The sequence below is a fragment of the Charadrius vociferus genome, unplaced genomic scaffold, assembly GCF_000708025.1.
Source record: "Charadrius vociferus isolate BGI_N301 unplaced genomic scaffold, ASM70802v2 scaffold15, whole genome shotgun sequence".
In the NCBI taxonomy this organism is placed as follows: Eukaryota; Metazoa; Chordata; class Aves; order Charadriiformes; family Charadriidae; genus Charadrius; species Charadrius vociferus.
In genome coordinates this window covers 13,570,374-13,589,132 of record NW_009650064.1, presented here as the reverse complement: position 1 = coordinate 13,589,132, position 18,759 = coordinate 13,570,374, and positions in this window count along the sequence as shown.

The following is an 18,759-nucleotide window of genomic DNA, read 5'->3' as shown; positions in this document are numbered from 1 at the left end:
ATGGAATGAGCAGGGACATCTTCAACTAGATCCGGTTGCTCAGAGCCCCATCCAACCTGAACTTGAATGTTTCCAGAGATAGGGCATCTACCACCTCTCTGGGCAACCTATGCCAGTGTTCTACCACCCTTTCTGTCAAAAATTTCTTCCTTATGTCTAGTCTGAACTATGTCAACAGCTGTTGTGTAGAAGGGTCATATTTGCCATTTTTCATTTCTGCAGTTTCCCAAAAGGCTTGTCATGGGAATCATACTTCACATGTCCCTACTCATAAATGAAGAAACTCAAGTGTGTGCAGATATATTCCTCTACAGCTTAGTAATAGAGCCTTTCAAGTGGTTTCTCAGGCCTTTCCTTACCCTGTTTTTCAAGTTGTGTTCACACACTACCTTGTTTAACAGCCAAAAGTCATGAAATATTAGGAAAGATCATTATCCTACACCCATTGAATGAAACAGGTATTTCTCAAACCATATTCTAGCCCTTGAATCTAGCGTTAGCTGGGGAATTTGATGCACTATGAACACTTCAAAATTTCACTGATATTGATCTTCTGCTACTATACAAAAATTTCCAGGAATTGTTTCCAATCTCAGATCTTGAGCCTCCACATCTCTACCAGGCTCCTGTTGCATTCAACTCTGATTAATCTTGGCGAATCATAGCTTAAGCTGTCTCATATTTTAACCCCAGTTAAACAATACATGAAGAAAAGGATATGCAACACCACCAGTGCCCTCACAAACCAACCACAGAAAGCTTCATCTCTACTGAGAAGATACACTGCCAGGGAACATTCTTAGCTATTATTTAGACAAGTTTCTGATAAAACAGGCAACAAAGATGCAATAGTATAAAGATTGCCTGTGTTCATCAAAAAGAAGGTTTCCAGTTAGGCTATCAATTCATTTCTCCTGCACTTCTGAACAGTTATTGCATTGCAATGATTTTCAAATGCTGTTAAACTGGGCTGAGTTTCAAGCAGTTTTAGAAACACAAAACTGAGTTATTAGTTCCTCTTTCTGATGCCCCCAAACACCCAGCCTTAACCTCACAATCTGTCATATTGACTGAATGCAGAACACATGGATAAAATATTTAATCTGTTTGAAAATGTACTAATATGAAATTAACATTTCTGTAGTGACAGATGGGCTACCCAAACTTCCTTCCATGAAGGAAACATGAGCACAATTCTGCATAGGTAGAGGGTGGCTGCACACTAAACGAACCTAAAGGTGTCTTTGCAGTAGTGACATACTGGAAAGAAATATTCGGTATTTTTAGGACTTGAGTTCCTGGCTCTATTAATCTGTAATGGTGGTGACCAGCTATTTTGGGTGCTTTGGTGCTGAGCCTTCATTCAAAGTGTATAAATAAACATGACAGCAGGCACTGATTAGGAAAAAAAAAGGAGGACGATCAGTGTTACTCTAACAACATCATGGGGTTATGCATAGTGCAGCACCAAGTGGAGTAATTCCCTCACTCTTCGCATGCCCACATTCCTGGAGATGAGTGTTTTGAACACATTGTAGGGAAGACAGATGGCAGAGGATCTGGTTGATGGTGTGATTTAACTTTTATAAAAGTTTGGGGTTTTTTTTTACAAGTTTATCTTTGGCAAGCAATTAAATTAGACTGTGCATCATACAGCACTTGCTAAAATCTGTTTGATCCCTGGAGTATAATGCTACGCAGATTTGTATTACTATATTAGGATTTTTTAAAAAGGACCATACACACCATTTTGCTGGTCAGCTATAGAATTTCATAGGGGCTTTGTAGACCCTGCGGGACATTTTCTACACTCACAATTACTGAATTTCCCCACACATTCTAATGGATTGCTTTTTTTTATGCTCAATATAGCATTCACTGCAGTGACTCATAAATTCTTTAATGTACTTAATGTAGTTAGTTCTATCTGTTGTCCCTGCAGTAAATCTGAAGGAGTCTGCAGGGGGAGGAAGGGACGTAAAAGAAAATATTTTGTAATTTACATTATTTCAAAATGCATATAATATTTTTTATTTAAAATAAAAAATCATATTTATTTTTAATGTGGGTTGGTTTGGGTTTTTTTTCAGTCTGCTAATCAGAGAAATGAGTAGGCAGGAATAACAGCTCCCTTCTTGGCAGGCTGCACATTCAAGACAGAGTAGAAAATTTGAGTCTGACTCTTCTCTCTCGCTTACCTGTGATGGCTGTTCTAGTTTCTTTGTCCTCTCGGAAGACATTTTCCTTTCATTTCTTATTTGGTTTTCTATAGCCCTTTCATTTTAATTCATTTGTGAATAATACCAGTCAGAAATCTGTTTATGCAGACACCTTCATAGTTACAACAAGACAAACAAACAGTTTTTATAACCTGGATGGGTAATACCTAAGTATGTAACTGTAGGTGCCTTGTGTATGTATACCAACATGTGTGAACATGTATAGTGCTGTGCACGTTATCATTCTTCAAACTTTAATCATAAATGTGTTTTTTTCTCACAAATATATGTTCCCATTTTAGTTTTAAACTGTGAAATTAGAAAAAATGTCATCTTTTCCTTTTTCTTTAGCAGATCCATATGGCCAAGATGGGACAATTTCAGAGGATCTGAGATACTTTTTCATATATCAGCCAGCAAAGTCCAATTCCTACTCAAAATTTAAGCTATTGTACAGTTATATTTAGATATGAGTCTGTAGACTAGGATTACATCACTTAATACTTTTTAGGCATTCACTGAAGTTGTGAATTCAGATATTAGCTTCTCACAAGCATCCTTTGATTTAAATTTCTTAAATTCTCAATTCTTTATTTCAGTCACGGTGGGGTGCAGGTTCCTAAAATTCACTTTTGCTCGAATTCATACTTAACATTATAACAACTCTGGCTAGACATTTAGATAGACTAGTCACTTTATTTTTCACTTTAAACATGCTTAGGTCCTGCAACATATCCAGAGACTCTATCATGGTGTTGAGCAAGGTGGTTCAGATCCTGACTTCCAAATAAGACTGTGAAGGATTCATGTACAAGTTTTCCTGTGTCTACGCTCTAGTCCTGTAGATATGCTTACAGTGCTCTTGATGTACAATGACAGTGCTTCAGCCAATAAATCTCTAATGTAAAATTCTTCTATAGCAGTGAGAACAAGGGCCGGATTCCCCCCACTCAGGCAGGGTTCTCTTGCAGTTACAGCATTCACGCTGCTTCTTGCTAAGACTCCTTCAGACTGTGCAACTTACATCTTTTACATGATGGCTGACCGAAACAGAAGAGACAAGCAATGTACACAGTCTGAACTTAATTTAATTCGGTGTTTAGCATACTCATCTGCAGAATTAAAAGATGTTATTTGAGACCCCTCAGACTGAAGAGCAATTAGAACTCAGCTTTGCCATATTCTTGGGCCAGCAACCTAGATATTACATTAGTATGTAAGAGGAAGGTAGAACTACCTTCTTGGCTTCATTTGAAGACAGAAACAGCAGTTTAGTTGTTTGCAAAGAAAAGAGAAAAATTAGTGCCAAAGTCCATGAAGCCTACCTATAAATATAGCTTACACGAGTATCTATCACAGAGAGATGACAAAGGCTGAGAAAAAGAAAAGTTCTTAGACATATCCTTTTCTTAAGTGATTCTTACAACCTAATCATGCCATTAGTTGTCAGCCTGCTCAGAGCACTGCTGTCATAAATTCTAGGCACTGAACACTCCCAACACACTCTGTTGTGAATCTTCCCACCTAATTTAAACTTCTGAATTTAACTTCTCCGTACTTGAACTTATAACCTATGGGTACCATGGTAGTACCAAAATGCTCTTCCATTTGGATGCCATGACACAGAGAAAATAATCCTCTGCTGACAGTTGATAACAGAAAATATTTCAGCACACCATGATTATTTTTTATTTCAACAGAACTTGTACTAGAAAAAGTTGCTTACAACTTTATTTAGTGGGTTTTTGGTTGTTTGTTTGTTTCATCATTTACCTTTATCTTCGTAATTAACTATTACAATTGGAAAAAATCATGATTAGCATCAGGAAGTAATTTTGAAATTTTCTCTGATTCACTGTGGAAAAAGCAATGCATATTTCCTTGTTCTTCTTCTCTTTAACTCCTACTGGGCTCTACAGTGATAATAGCTTTGCCTGGTGGTGCCTAAAAACTACAAAGACAGCAATCCATGCATTAGATATTTTTGAAAGTGCAAAACCTTTTCTTAAGCAAATGAAAAAGAAAGTGGGGGGAGGGAGAGGGAGAGAGAAATTGACAAACAGTTAGGCAGACTATGATTTAACAGGAAGGTTTACAAGACCAGATAATATTTTTATGAGATTCAGCAGAAGGATCTGAACTCTTTCTGAAAATATGAGGTTGTTTCAAACGTACTCTCCACTAGGTAACTGCCTGGTTTCACTGAGCATGGTACAGGGGGTGGGAAAGAGGGGTGGAGAGAGCCTCTATTCCTCCATTCTCTATTTCCAAAGCTATTCGGAACATGGTGGGTTCGTTTTCAAGTTCTTCCATACTATGGCACAGACAGTTATTAAGAAATTATTACCAGGACCACCTATTTTGCCCTTTCTAATCTTACAATTCTTTTCTTCAAATTAAGAGGATTAATTGTAAGAATGGAAAAAAAAAAAAAAGAAATAAGGAAAACATGAAAAAAAAGGCCTACAACACCAGAGCCTTTAAATTATAACATCATCTTAGTCTAATATGTTTAACCTTGCCAACTCCAGAAGGACGTGTTAGGTCTCATTGGGAAGCTGGGAAATTCTTCTTCTCAAGATACTAAATTTATATATCAAAACCTTCAAGCCCTGAAATGTTAAGCTTTAAATTGTTCATTGTTATGTAAAGAGAAAGTTGTAGCTGTTTCAGGAATGACTCTTACCTACCTGAGATTTAATGAAAGGAGAGATGACTCACTTGCAGAGAGGAGGAAACATTTCAGTGTCAAGTTGTTATCATCTTTTCAACATCGTTTATTTTGATCTGAGATTTTGAACAGTAAGTCATTGCAGAAATGAATAAATGGGTGGGAGGCCAGGTGAGCTGTTCAAAAGTGCATGAGAAAGTAACTTCAGAACCTTACATTTATTGCATCAAGACAAATGCAGACTGCCTAATACATCAGTGGTCAATTTGTAGAAGGATTAAAAAAAAAAGGCACATTTTGTTCTTATTCTAAAAATATATTTTGTTTGTTAAAAATTGATGCATATTTTTCTCTGACATTAAAAATGAAAAAGACAAGAATCTTCACATTAATCATACCTCTCTGAAGATCATGATTTCCTCAGCAGTGGGTCACAGCAACATAGAATTCTGTTCGGCTTTCATTTGTGTGTTGCTCTCAGGAAAGCTGGATTCATCTTGCTAAACTTACTAGTGTTTCATGAAAATCTTACACATATGCACAGAGATTTCTTTTAAATCATTAAACATCAGTATACACAAATTACAGAGAAATTGACTGACATTCCTTGGTTATTACAGAAGGTAAGGAAGGAATGGGAGATTTATCTTTTGTATGTGCCAAACACTTTCATGGAATGATGTGTTTGGAAAGAAGGCCAAACTACACCAGCACTTGTGACGGTACAGTCTAAACTCTTTCCACAAGATAGGACATTCAGCTTTCAAAGACACATACAATGCAGCACCCCATAATGCGCTTAAACTATGAAGTTTTGTAACACAATTATATTGCGGAAAAGGATTGTTCTTTATTGTGTATTTACAGATATCCTTTCACAAGACAAAACTAGTAAAGTTCATGTCCTCACTTTAAACAGTGTTTCCATGATGATACTGAGAAGCACTCAGCTGTTTCTGAGAGTTCAAATCACCAGTGTAATTTGCCAGATCTGCAAAATATCTTGTGGTAAAAATTCTTAATGCTGATCTCTCAACAAAAGCTAGGTCAAATTTCAAATAAGAAAAACTTAAGAGAAATGAACCCAATTAATGTTGTTAACAATTAGTGTACTCTGTAATGACAGGTATATATGAGAAGCTCTTGAAGAGTGATTTTATCTTGAAAGCTAAGAATTTCTTGTTAGCAATTAAGTACCAACCAAGACTCATGGGGATACTTCTGAAAGATACAAGCAGTTTCTATACAATGGAAATAGATTAATCAAAACCAGCATTGTACTCTATTAGAAGTTCATTTTCACAAAAACCAACCTTATATATCCCATTTTCCAGAAAAAAGAAAATGAAATGCATTCCAGAAACTTCAAGACATAGTAGTATATTAAATTCATTTTTATAAAAGCATATCTATCTACTGCTCAAACTGTTTATTTAATCAATTTTGCCTAATCCATCTACTTAAATATCTGATGTGAGCGCTTCTGATATTATGATTATGAATCTGTTAGCAGGTTAGATAATATAAAATGTGGCAAGCAATTTCTGACACGTGGCAACACAGCAGAAGTACGGAATCCAATGTAGTTGAGGGCCCACAGACTATGACATCAGCCCAACAAAGTCTGATTCTTATTGTGAACATTTGCCATTTTTTACTGTTTCAGTAGAGTCACTGAATTTTATCTGAGTTGTTCCTCCTAGATCATCTTTGCTCTGTTTCTTTTTCCTGTCATCAAAAGCACATGCACGCACACACACACACACAACCCATTACAAAAAGGGTTGTCATCACAGTTAGGATTTCTTTCCCAATTCAGCGAGGCCAGGTCTCTTAAGTTAGATGGGTTTCATTCATTAGTGTTCTTGCTGGTCTCATTCATGCATGTATTTTTAATGTAAGGTCTAAAATTGATATGTACATCAGGAAGGGGTAATGATTCCATTTTTTGATACTAATAAAGCAGATGTCTATTGATGCAGTAAATGTGCAGTATTAAAGGTATTTTGTGATAGAAATGTATCTGAGGTTTTTGACCTACTGTACTCAAGGTCTATTGTTAGACGAAATTTCTTTCTCTTTACTATAAAAGGAAACTGGGAAATAAGCCTGTCATTTTGGTCTTCATTATTTCCAACTGTTTAAGCAAGTCCAGTCACATAACAGGAATGTAAATCTTGGGAAAAGAATGAAGTGGTAGTAATTAATGAGCTTGAAGTTTCTTTCACTCAGAAAAAAATGCAATTGTCAGTAGGGAGTATATTCCCTTACACTGCTTGCCTGAATAGTGGTATTTTAAACATTTTACATATATATGATCTTTTGGTTTTCAGTTTTAACCAAAAAAAAATGTTTTGGTTTTTTGGTTTGTTTTTTTTTGTTGTTGTTATTGTTGGGGTTTTTTTGCATTAGGAATGCACAGGAGACTCTCTTGGCAGAGAAGCTGGCAGACATGGATGACATACAAACCAAATTAAAGGCCAATATTGAGTCAATCCATCTGTTAAACTAACAGGTAAAAGTAGTGAGAAGGAGAGCAGAGAGCAGGGACTGCTAGTAAAAGCAGATATTCATAATCTATTTACATTATTATATTAGAAAGCTATTAAATATTTGTGAATATATATGAGTAAAAAAATGCAGGGTGTTGAGTCAAAAGGCAGAGTCTGATGTTGATGTAATTTTTCTATTCCCTGGAAATGGTTCACAAAAGAATCAAACAAAATAACAGAATTTACGACTTGACTACAAAGCACTCTTTGTATTTTGCTATAGCAATGAATTTCAAGTACTGCAGCAACCCTCACAGTGAAAGTTATCATTTCTTCTTACAAACTTTTAAATACCATATTCCCAGCTGTTGGGATCAAAAGAATATCTTGCATTTCTAATCTTAATATTTTATATTTAAAAACACATTGATTCCCCTAAGACTACTTAAATGAATAACAAAGAGTACCCTCTATCATCTTTTACCATTGCAGTCCGTGTCAGCTTTAAACACTCACTAGTGTAACAGAGCTTTAAGAACAAAATTTAGAAATACGCAGGAAAAAAAATAAAATATAATCCTAGACAAAGCACATTTTTTGTTGTATGGAGCCACTATCTTTCTTTGTCTAAAAAAAGATGATAGAAGCAACCACTGATAGTGACTGATCATGAAAAGAAACCCCAGGAGCATAGACACACTATAAAAAGATCTAGGAGGAAGTCATTATGCTGTTGAGGGAATAAGAAATTTAAGTCAGAGAGTTGTGAAATGTTCTCATTATAGGTCATCTCAGTAATTATCTGACATCTACAGATGGAGTCACTTCTTAATCAAAAGAATGAATCATTACTGATATTGATTCAGACCAAGATGTTTGAAATAATGAGTCCAGTAACTCAAGTACAAATTTAGAGGTAATTTCAGCAACTTCTCTGCTAAAGTTTCAGACAAAATAATAATGAAATATCTTATTACATTGCATGATAATGATAAGAAAATGGCCAGAAGAGTGTGAACTAAATTGCCCCATCATAATCTGCATGTTAAGATTTAAACAACAGAAAGAAAAAAGAGGTCACTAATGTTTACTATACCATGGACACGATAGCTTAATTAGTATCTACCAGAACAGAATATTGCTTTCTCTTGAGTACAATATCTGTAGCTAGGACTGCCATTAGATTTAAGAATCTGTAAGTATTTACTTTCGAAATCTTTTTTTTCAACAGTTCATAATTTGACTGTGAAAATCACCTTGGATAGCATGCAACGTCTTAAAGGAGGAACAACCATAAAAATAAATTAAGTTCTACAAGTGCACTTAGATGAGTATCTAGAATAAAAGTAAAAAAAAGCAGACAGGGAACTGCAGTTGATGACAGGTACCCAGTTTTAGACAAACATTTTGTTTCAAAAATTCGGTTTCTCTGGAGATGTTGATTTATTACAATCAGAGCAGCAATGCCAAAGCCATTGCTCAATGGACATAAGGGAGAAACAGCCTCTTGTCCCCAGAGACAGTCACTCTAGAGTAGGGTTTCATTCTGTTTAGAGGTTGTTGGCAGTTACCCATCATGTCATTGTTCTGTAAATACACAGAAACTCTGTCTTGTCTATCTGACAGGGTTCACGAACCAAGAACTGACATTGGCTGAAATTCATACTGATCTGTGGGACCAGCCCAAAGCCTGGAAGACAGGTAGGTAGTAGGTCATCAAATCTAGTCCCTCACTAGCAGTGGGTGTCAATCATTGTCAGTCATCATAGCCAACACATTTCTTTCCCATGTGAATTCCGGTTATGAATCCTCATATGACTATGAATTCCAATATACGTGAGAAATGCTTTCCCACACACATGGAAATCCCCTCATGAGTATTTTCAAGTGTAATTAGGACATCATAACTGCTTTTCTAATCTTTTTTATTCTATCATCAGGTGCCAATGGATGTACCACATTTTTTTAAGCTACAATTCTTTATTACTTAAGCTGACCACAGGCAGATTTCATTTTAGGACTGAATTCTTTCTCACGTAGGGCATTTTGCCTAGGAGGCCAACCTACCTTGTCCTTTACTGAAATTTGCTCCCATGGCTTTGATCCATGGTATTATTGCCCCGTTGCTACTGTGTCAAGCTTGTCAGGCACTATTCTAGAAGCTGAAGTGTCTGTCATTCAGTCCTGCTGATCCTAAAGCTAGATACTCAGTTTTCTAGGAGTTAGAAAAGTACTCATTTGTACTATCTGTATAATCTGGGCTAGGTTGTACCATTTTTGTTATTATGCCTGCATCATCCATCAGCATACATTGATCTTTTCACCACAGTATTTATTTCACCATAAAAAGAATAGCCATGTCTTCTTTCAGACACAGTCTTGCTTGACTGAGCCAACTAAGCTCTTTTCTCACAGACACACCCATTTCTCCAAATTAGGCCATATTTTCTCTAGTGTGTAAAGACAATATACTTTCAAGTACAGTTTATAAGTTAACCTCAATTTTCCAGAGAAAGCTATGTGAAATCTATGGTGAAGGCTGTATTATGATCAACAATCATAAATAACAAGATAAAAAATGTAAGTAGGACTGTAAGCACGCATGTGTATGTCTGCACATGAGAAACTTTTTAACATTCAGAAAGATGGCAAAGGAGGTGGCAAGACTGAAATAAATATATGGATGTCATATCTGTCATCTGTATTTTTAATATCATGTTTAGTCTCTCTGAGGAAAGAAAACGAGGATGTAGGTTGTAAGTTATGTGAGATATCCATACACTGAATATTTTTACAATACATCATCCATATAATATGACAAGAAGCTTGGAAATATAATGACCTGCAAGAAGTCCTGTTAAGTTTGAAGGAATACATGATTTCAAAGCAGAACAGAATCCTAACGCTGAGAGGGAAAAGACATTGCTTTGATTTTGTAGTCTAAATCTCAGAAAAGGAAACACATTAACAGTATGGAAAAGAGAAGAGGTGTCAAGGTCACTAAAGCCCCATGTGGAAGAAGAAAGCCGTGCTGCTACAGTCACATCCCTGCCAAGTGAACTTGGAGGACCAGACTTCTAAGAGCAAGAAACAAGATCCCACCTTGAACAAAGCAGAGGTAGAGGTCGTCATGTCAGAGAGGATGGAGGCAGAGAAAACCTGCGTGGGCAGGCAAAGCTGTCAGTGTCCCTCCACCCTGCCACATAAGCATAAACAGTGAAGCCTGGGACATAGCATTCAGGATGTGATGTCTTCTACTATGGAGCAAATACTGAGAGACACCCATTCAGAAAGGCTGCAAGAGGGACAGGATGCAGCTGTATTGCCTTCCAGCCTGCCAGAACAAAGAAGTGCCACAAAGAAATCTTAAAAACTCTCCAGGCAAATAGATATGCTTGGAATTTGTACTTTGATGTTCTCCTTATAATTCTGTTTCCAGTGTCAGGATCATATACACTTTAAAGTTCATGTGATCTACATGGATCTAGCATGGGCACAGTGCATATGAAAAACAGGTACCTGCAGAAGGGAAACACATACTCACAGAAGTGAATACATGGTGTGTAACCTCTTTCTCTTTGATTTAGGAAAATTTTTCTTCCACCAACATTCACAGCCTTGAACTTTCCCCCTTTTAACACTTCCCTTTCGCCATTTTATTCATTGGTTTATGAGTGTACACATTCCTTTTCTGTCTGCAGGAATTTAAGTTGAATTTAAGTGTCAGGGTGTTTACAGAGGGGCAGTGGAAGAGGTGGCCTCTATGACGAGATGCCAGGGTTTTGCCCACAGTGGTATTTTGTAAGTAAGCTCCATATCTTTACAGAATCATAGAATCATTTAGGTTGGAAAAGACCTTTAAGATCATAAAGTCCAATCATTAAAGTAGCATTCCCAAGTTCACCAGTAAACTATGTCCCTCGGCACCACATCTAAACATTTTTTAAATAGCTCCAGGGACAGTGACTCAACCACTTCCCTGGGCACCCTGTTCCAATGCTTGACCACCCTTTCAGTGAAGAAATTTTTCCTAAAATCCAATCTAAACTTCCTCTGGTGCATCTTGAGGCCATTTCCTCTTCTCCTGTCCTGTGTTACCTGGGAGAAGAGACTGACCCCCACCTCGCTACCACCTGCAGGTAGTTGTAGAGAGTGATAAGGTCTCCCCTCAGCCTCCTTTTCTCCAGGCTAAACAACCCCAGTTCCCTCAGACGCTCCTCATAAGGTTTGCTCTCTAGACTCCTCACCAGCTTCATTGCTCTTCTTTGGACACGCTCCAGCACCTCAGTGTCTTTCATGTAGTGAGGGGCCCAAAACTGAACACAGTATTTGGGATGTGGCCTCACCAGTGCTGAGTACAGGGCACTTCCCTAGTCCTGCTGGTCATACTATTCCTGATACAGGTCAGGATGTTTTTGCCCTTCTTGGCCACCTGGGCACACTGCTGGGTCACGTTCAGCTGGCTGCCAGCCAACTACCCCAGGTCCTCTTCTGCCAGGCAGCTTCGCTGCCACTCTTCCCCAAGCCTGTAGCACTGCATGGGGTTGTTGTGACCCATGTACAGGACCCGGCACTTCACCGTGTTGAACTTCATACCATTGGTCTCGGCCCATTGATCCAGCCTGTCCAGATCCCTCTGTAGATCCTTCCTACCCTCAAGCAGATCAACACTCCCACCCAACTTGGTGTTCTCTGCAAACTTACTGAGGGTGCACTCGATCCCTTCATCCAGGTCATTGATAAAGATATTAAAGTTATTAAAGAGAACTATCTTTACCCATGAGCTTTCTTATTCCTGTTTTTTCTATTTTCTCTTACCCATCCCACTGAGTTGGGGAATGTGTAAGCAGCTGAGTGGGAGTCTGTCTGTTAGCCAGACTGGTTAAGAGCCCCAGTCAGGACTCTTTCACATCCTGTTATTACACTATTACTCTTTGCATAGTGTAATAAAATATTCATTGGAACAAAGACAGAAGAATGGTGATATAGTCCAATACTTAGGGTAATTATTGAAACAAAGAAGAGGCAGAGAACCCTTCCTTATCCCTTATCGCCTCATGACTGCAGCATTGGCCTGGGATCAGATTCCTCAAAAAGACAAGATAATCAATTGGAAGTGTCCTGTATCACAGCTCTGTTTTTTCACCACAAAAATATTAGGTAAAATGGTCAATTTCTGCAGCTCTACCTCCTTGGTGCCCAAGGACTAATATAACTTGTGTTTCAGAATCTGTCTCCCAGATATCATAGCATCACAGCAAGTATGGGATAAAATCCTTCAGAGGGGAAGTGTTAAAACTTCACCCTGCCCCTTAACATTCTTGAAGATCTGTGACCATGTTGCACCCATGCATGTACCATGAGAGAAATATAGCATGAGAGGGTAATGATATCCTTCTGGGATGACCTCCAGATCTCATTGCTCATCATTGTTCCAGTGAAGGTAACAATTCAAGCTCAAGGCCAAAAGTCCTTATACTGTATCTCACGATCAGAACACCCTAGTGTATACATATGTGTACATAAGCTTATATATATTTCACATATGGTGCCACCATCTGTTATATGTATAGCGAGGCATTTTAAAATCAAGGACAATTGAGAGAATTGATGTTTTAATTGATTATGCTTTAATAATTAAATTGCGGTTCCGAATAATTTTAGCTTCACATAGAGTTGTTTTTTTATTGTCATCACTAGGAGTGCAAAAGCCAGGCTAGTTTGAAGACTATTTGGCAATTAAGTTCTGTGTCTTTAAAATTAACTTTTCTTCTGCAAATGTTCTTAAGGTCCTGTTGATAACATCAGGCTTTTTACAGACAAAACCAGAGTGAAATAAATATGTTTCGGGTTTACTTCTGAACATTCTGGCTTTATGCTTTCTGATAAAAGACCGTGATTACAACACCTGACTGAAGAGTGTCTTGTTTTGTCTTTTGACCCTTTCAGGAAAACTCCCACTGGCCCCTGAATGCACAGAGAGTGATCTTGATTATTGTAGGTATCTTTGTGAGTGATATTTTTGTGACTGTGCATTTGGTGCTCTGTCTTCCCACTGTAAGAATGAACTCTTCTATGATGATTAATCCCGTATATTTGAGGTTTTACAGTACCAAGAAACAGCAGGTGATTTAGAATAAGCACAAGCACAAGCAGGGATGCCTGTCTAGAACTATTTTATTTCAAACGCAGTTATTTAATTTCTCAAAGTTTGAGCTCTAGAGAAATGCAAAGAAGTAACATCTATGCCGAAGAAGTTTTTTGAGAATAGTAGATGGCATTACGCATATATTTATATATAAAAATCACCCTCAGTACAAAAAGGTTATTGTGACCTTATTTGTTTGTGTGAAGAAAAAAACACAACAGAATAAGAAACATAGAATGTTTTTTAAGTCAGAAAGTTTGGATCATTTGTTGAAGATTGTTCTCAGTAATGATTGTGTATTAAATCGCGATAACAGCGTAACTGTGGTGATATTACTGTAAGTGCTAATATAAGTTTGTCAGAAGTTATATCCACAACCAGTAAGAATCAAGCCCAAGGCATTGACCAATATGGTTAAAAAACGTGAGGAAGGTGTAAAATGTACGAAGTGCATGCTTAAGGGAGCAGGCCTCTGAGCTTTTTCAGAGTGATATTTCCAGAAACGATGACACTGGTTTTGCAAGAAAGTGTTAAGCTATATCAAGTAAATAACTGTTTTGATTTTAGCAATGAAGAACAAACCTGTGACTTTGTGCAATCATTTTAGTGTGACTGGTGAGAAACAAACCTAGGGAAAATAATAAGTATCAATCTTATCTGACAGTCAACACAATATAGCTTTCTGATTATATTTTGTCTAGACATAGTTTAGCTATTCATACTAAAATCCTTACTGGAAGGTAATCACGTGCATCCACAGCTCATGCATCAGAAATCTAGGTGTCTACAGAGTGTGAAGGGACTTTCTGATAACGGTCAGACAGTGTTGCCTAAGTGGTGAACTAAATTACTTTCTGGAAATTGGCTGATGTAGTTTCCAAGCCACTCTCCGTCATACTCCGTCATATAGGAAAAGTCATGGCAGTCAGACAAAGTCCCCAGTGACTGGAGAAAAGGGAAATATCACACCCATTTTTAAAAAGGGTAAAAAGGAGGACCCTGGCTGACCAACCAGTCAGCCTCACCTCTGTGCCTGTAAGATCATGGAACAGATCCTCCTGGAAGCTATGTCAATACACATGAAAGAGAGGGAGGTGATTGGAGACAGACAACATGGCTTCAGTAAGGGAAAATTGTGCCTGATTAATCTGGTGGCCTTCTATGATGGAGTGATTCCATCAGTGGACAAGGTAAAAGCTACGGACGTCATCTTTCTGCACAACTCTAAGGCCTTTGATACAGTCTCCTACAACATTCTTCGTGCTAAATTGGAGAGATATAAGGAATTAACTGGATGGCCACATCCAAAGAGCTACAGTCAATTGCTCAGTATCCAAGTGGAAACTAGTAATGGGTGGTGTCCCTTAAGAGTCCATACTGGGACAAATACTATTTAATGGCATAGATAGTGGAACTGAGTGCACCCTCAGAATGTTTGTGCAGATGACACCAAGCTGAGTGGTGCAGCTGATAAACTTGAGTGAAGGGATGCCATCCAGAGGGACCTGGACAAGCTTGAGAAGTCAGCCCATGTGAACGTCATGAAGTTCAACAAGGCCAAGTGCAAGGTCCTGCACCTTGCTCTGGGCAATCCCCGATATTAATACAGGCTGGATGTTGAATTGATTGAGAGCAGCCCTGCAGAGAAGAACTTGGTGATACTGGTGGATTAAAAATTGGACATAAGCTTGCAATGTGTGCTTGCAACCCAGGAACCCAAGTGTATCCTGGGCTGCATAAAAAGAAGTGTGGACAGCAGGTTGAGAGAGGTGATTCTCCCATCTCTCATGAGACCCCACCTGGAGTATTGCATCCAGTTCTACAGCCCCCACTACAAGAAAGACATGGACCTGTTAGAGTGGGTCCAGAGGAGGGAGGCAAAAATGATCAGAGGGATGGAACACCTGTACTATGAAGAAAAGCTGAGAGAGTTGGGGGTGTTCAGCCTGGAGGAGAGAATGCTCTGGGGAAACCTTATTGTGACCTTCCAATATATAAACTGGGCTTATAAAAAAGACAGAGAAAGACTTTAAACCAGGGCCTGTAGTGACAGGACAAGGGACAATGGTTTCACACTTAGAGACGGTAGGTTTATATTTGACATAAGGAAGAAATTTTTTATGATGAGGGTGGTGGGACCCTGGAATAGGTTTTCCAGGGAAGTTGTGGATGCCCCATCAAAGTCAGGTTGGACGGGACTCTGAGAAACCTGATTTAGTGAAAGATGTCCCTGACCACAGCAGGGGGTTTGGACTAGATGACCTTTAATGTTCCCTTCCAACCCAAACCATTCTATGATGATCTGATTCTATAAGCATATGCCTCTTACAGTATTCAATTACAAGAACACCTTCAAAAATTCGCCTAAAAGTCTGAAACAGAGGTTGCTGTTAGGTTTTATCCAACCAGCCAGCTCAGACTTTGGGAAGGGAATTTGTGGATGCCAGGGACCCATGTTATTTCTGTCCAAAAGACACTGCAGCAGTGATGAGCCTTGTCAGCACTAAGGTTTATGCATGTTCTCAGAAGTGATTGCCACATTCCATTTAGAGACTTAGGAAGAGTTTAGGAAGAGCTACAGTGTCAAAAAAACTAGTGTGTGATGATGATCCCTCAGTCAGAATTTGGACTGCTGAGGATGGTTTCAGAGAGCAGGAGTCCTTGCATTTTGACACTGGCCTTTCAGAAACTGTTCAGCAGCAGCAAGATGCGTCAGATATAGCAGAAGTAGTAATTTCAGGATGAAGGATAATTTCTTGCATTTTTGAGGCAGACCAAACTAATAAACCATTATAACAGAATAATAAAAAGGCCAATCATTTCAGCTTATCAAGGTCCTGGAATTACTCAGGGTGAAGTCCAGCATCACTGTCAGGTCTGTCCCTTACATTTACTCCACTTAAGCGTTTGTTATTTTTTTTGAAGGTACATTCAACCTCTTTTTGCCACGTGTAACAGTAGGGGTATATGCAATAATTTTAGAAATACGTTTAAAGTAGATATATTAGTGTTTAAAATAAAATAAAAAGCTATTAGCTAATATATAATAAATCCACAAACTATTATGTTGTCTTCTTCATGGCCGTTTAATTTTGTATGCACATAACCAATGTTTTACTAACAGTACCAAGGGTTTCATATGTAAGACATTATTCACAGTATGTTTCCTGTTATTTTGCATAGCATTATTCTTTGTGAAAATAATGTTTTGGCCTCAGGAGAAATATTGCAATTGAATGCACAGCAATATGTTTTTGGTATGGGGCCATGGTACTATGACTTAACTTTTTTTTTCTTCAAATTACCTCGGCAATCAAGACAACAGAGTCAAGATGCAAAATGTAAAGAGGTGGTAAAAGAAGGATATAATTCCACTGTTTAATTTGCAAATAAAATGTGCTAAGTGAAATGAGAGAGGAAACTGCCCCTTTCTGACCAGCACGGTTATATGCACATTCTATAAATGCTTCTGGAAATGGGATTACATAGCTCTAATATACATATTTATTTTTGGAAATAGGTGGGCTGAGCCAAAATTATTGCTATTAAGTTGATTGAAATGTTGAGGATTAGCACAAGGAATAAAAATTAAACTAATTTAAACTATATGCTGTATTTTTTGCCAACAGACTATGTCATGTCATTGCAAAGGAGTGATTCATCGTGTTCTATTCCAGTTTCCTCATGTAGCAAAATGTATCATAATTAGCACTAATGACAATGTTAAATCCAGTCATTTGAGTGACTGCTAATAAAAAGTATCCAACCCACAGAAATCTATACCGTTACCTTTTAAAGATTATATATATTAGGCTCATCTATAATATGAGCAAACAAGCAAAGTTTCACCTTAAATTGAGCTGAAAAAATACATGCCAGGGAAGTTTTAAAACAAGAAAATGCGTTTTAGAAACTAAATCATTCCACACGCAGTATTTCAGTTGTAAGAGCTCAAAGCATGTGGAATATTGAATGTCCCAAATAATTTTATATGAATCTCCATGCATTCCAGTCCTGGATGCTTAAGCACATCACCTTGTTATTATTTACTTTGTGGAAACGACACTCTTTCAGGGAAGCAGAAATCATCCCCAGTGAAGTTAATGGGAATTATTCACATATGTCAGTATTCAACCTGAATAGAATGCAAATACTTACTAAACATATGCATGTTTTAGACTGCCATTCTGTTAATGTTGAGATATTCCTAAGTATGCTAAATATGGTTTTCGGTATTTTTTTACATCCTAAATATCCCTGAGAAGGTCTAGTTCTCCGGTTTATATCTTGGGTTTTATTAGGTTTGTTCATTACCGGGAAAGGAAGTTAAGTTCACACCGCTTGTCTCCACAAGCTTCTGCTTCCTTACACAATTGATGTAGTAGATGAAGCAGAAATGAAGTAATGTAAATGACCAACCATCTTCTGGAAAGTCACCTTGAGTTTGCAGAGTCATTTAATCATGAGATCTTCTTGCTTAGAATGCCAGATAGTAACAGTTGCATCATGATGGACTCTGGGAGGAGGTCAGCTCTTCACTGGAAAATTCATCAGGAACAGTGTTAATTTTACTTATACCTCAGAAAACCGCTTAACAGGAAAAGCTTTTGGGTACAATTAATTTGGAATCATAAGCTGTGTGTCCTATTACCAACCTTAGAAACCAAACAATCCCATGCTTCTGGGGTTTCTTCAGTCAAATTCTGCATGCAATTTGTCCTTGATGTGGAAAAGATCACTCTGGTATTTCCCCCCAAAATCTACGTATTGGACTTTAGAGCATTTTCAAATTGGCTACAGAGCTTACAATGTATTGTTGTATGGCACTCCTGATTAAACATATCCATGTCAGAAGCAAAATCACTTCATGCTGTAATTGTGAAGCAGCATACTGGAGTTTCAGAGAAAAGACTGGAAGCTGCAATAGTCAACAGTCAGTTCCTTGTGGTAACTAAGTAAGGAAATGCCAGGCATTTGGGAGTAGTATAAATACATCTTTATATGAAAAAGTGGATAAGATTCCTATGAAATCAATTCTGAAATAGCTATTTTTGAGAAGCTAAAGTAAGAAATAGTATACAGTCATCTGCAAGTTATTGAAAAATACTTCAAGTATATGGGATAAATAATATGTATTTTTTAATGATCAGAACTAAAATTGCCTTGCAGTGGACTTGAATGTAAGCAGTGAAAGCCTTTTGGTCAGGCACAATTTTCCTTTTTCAGATA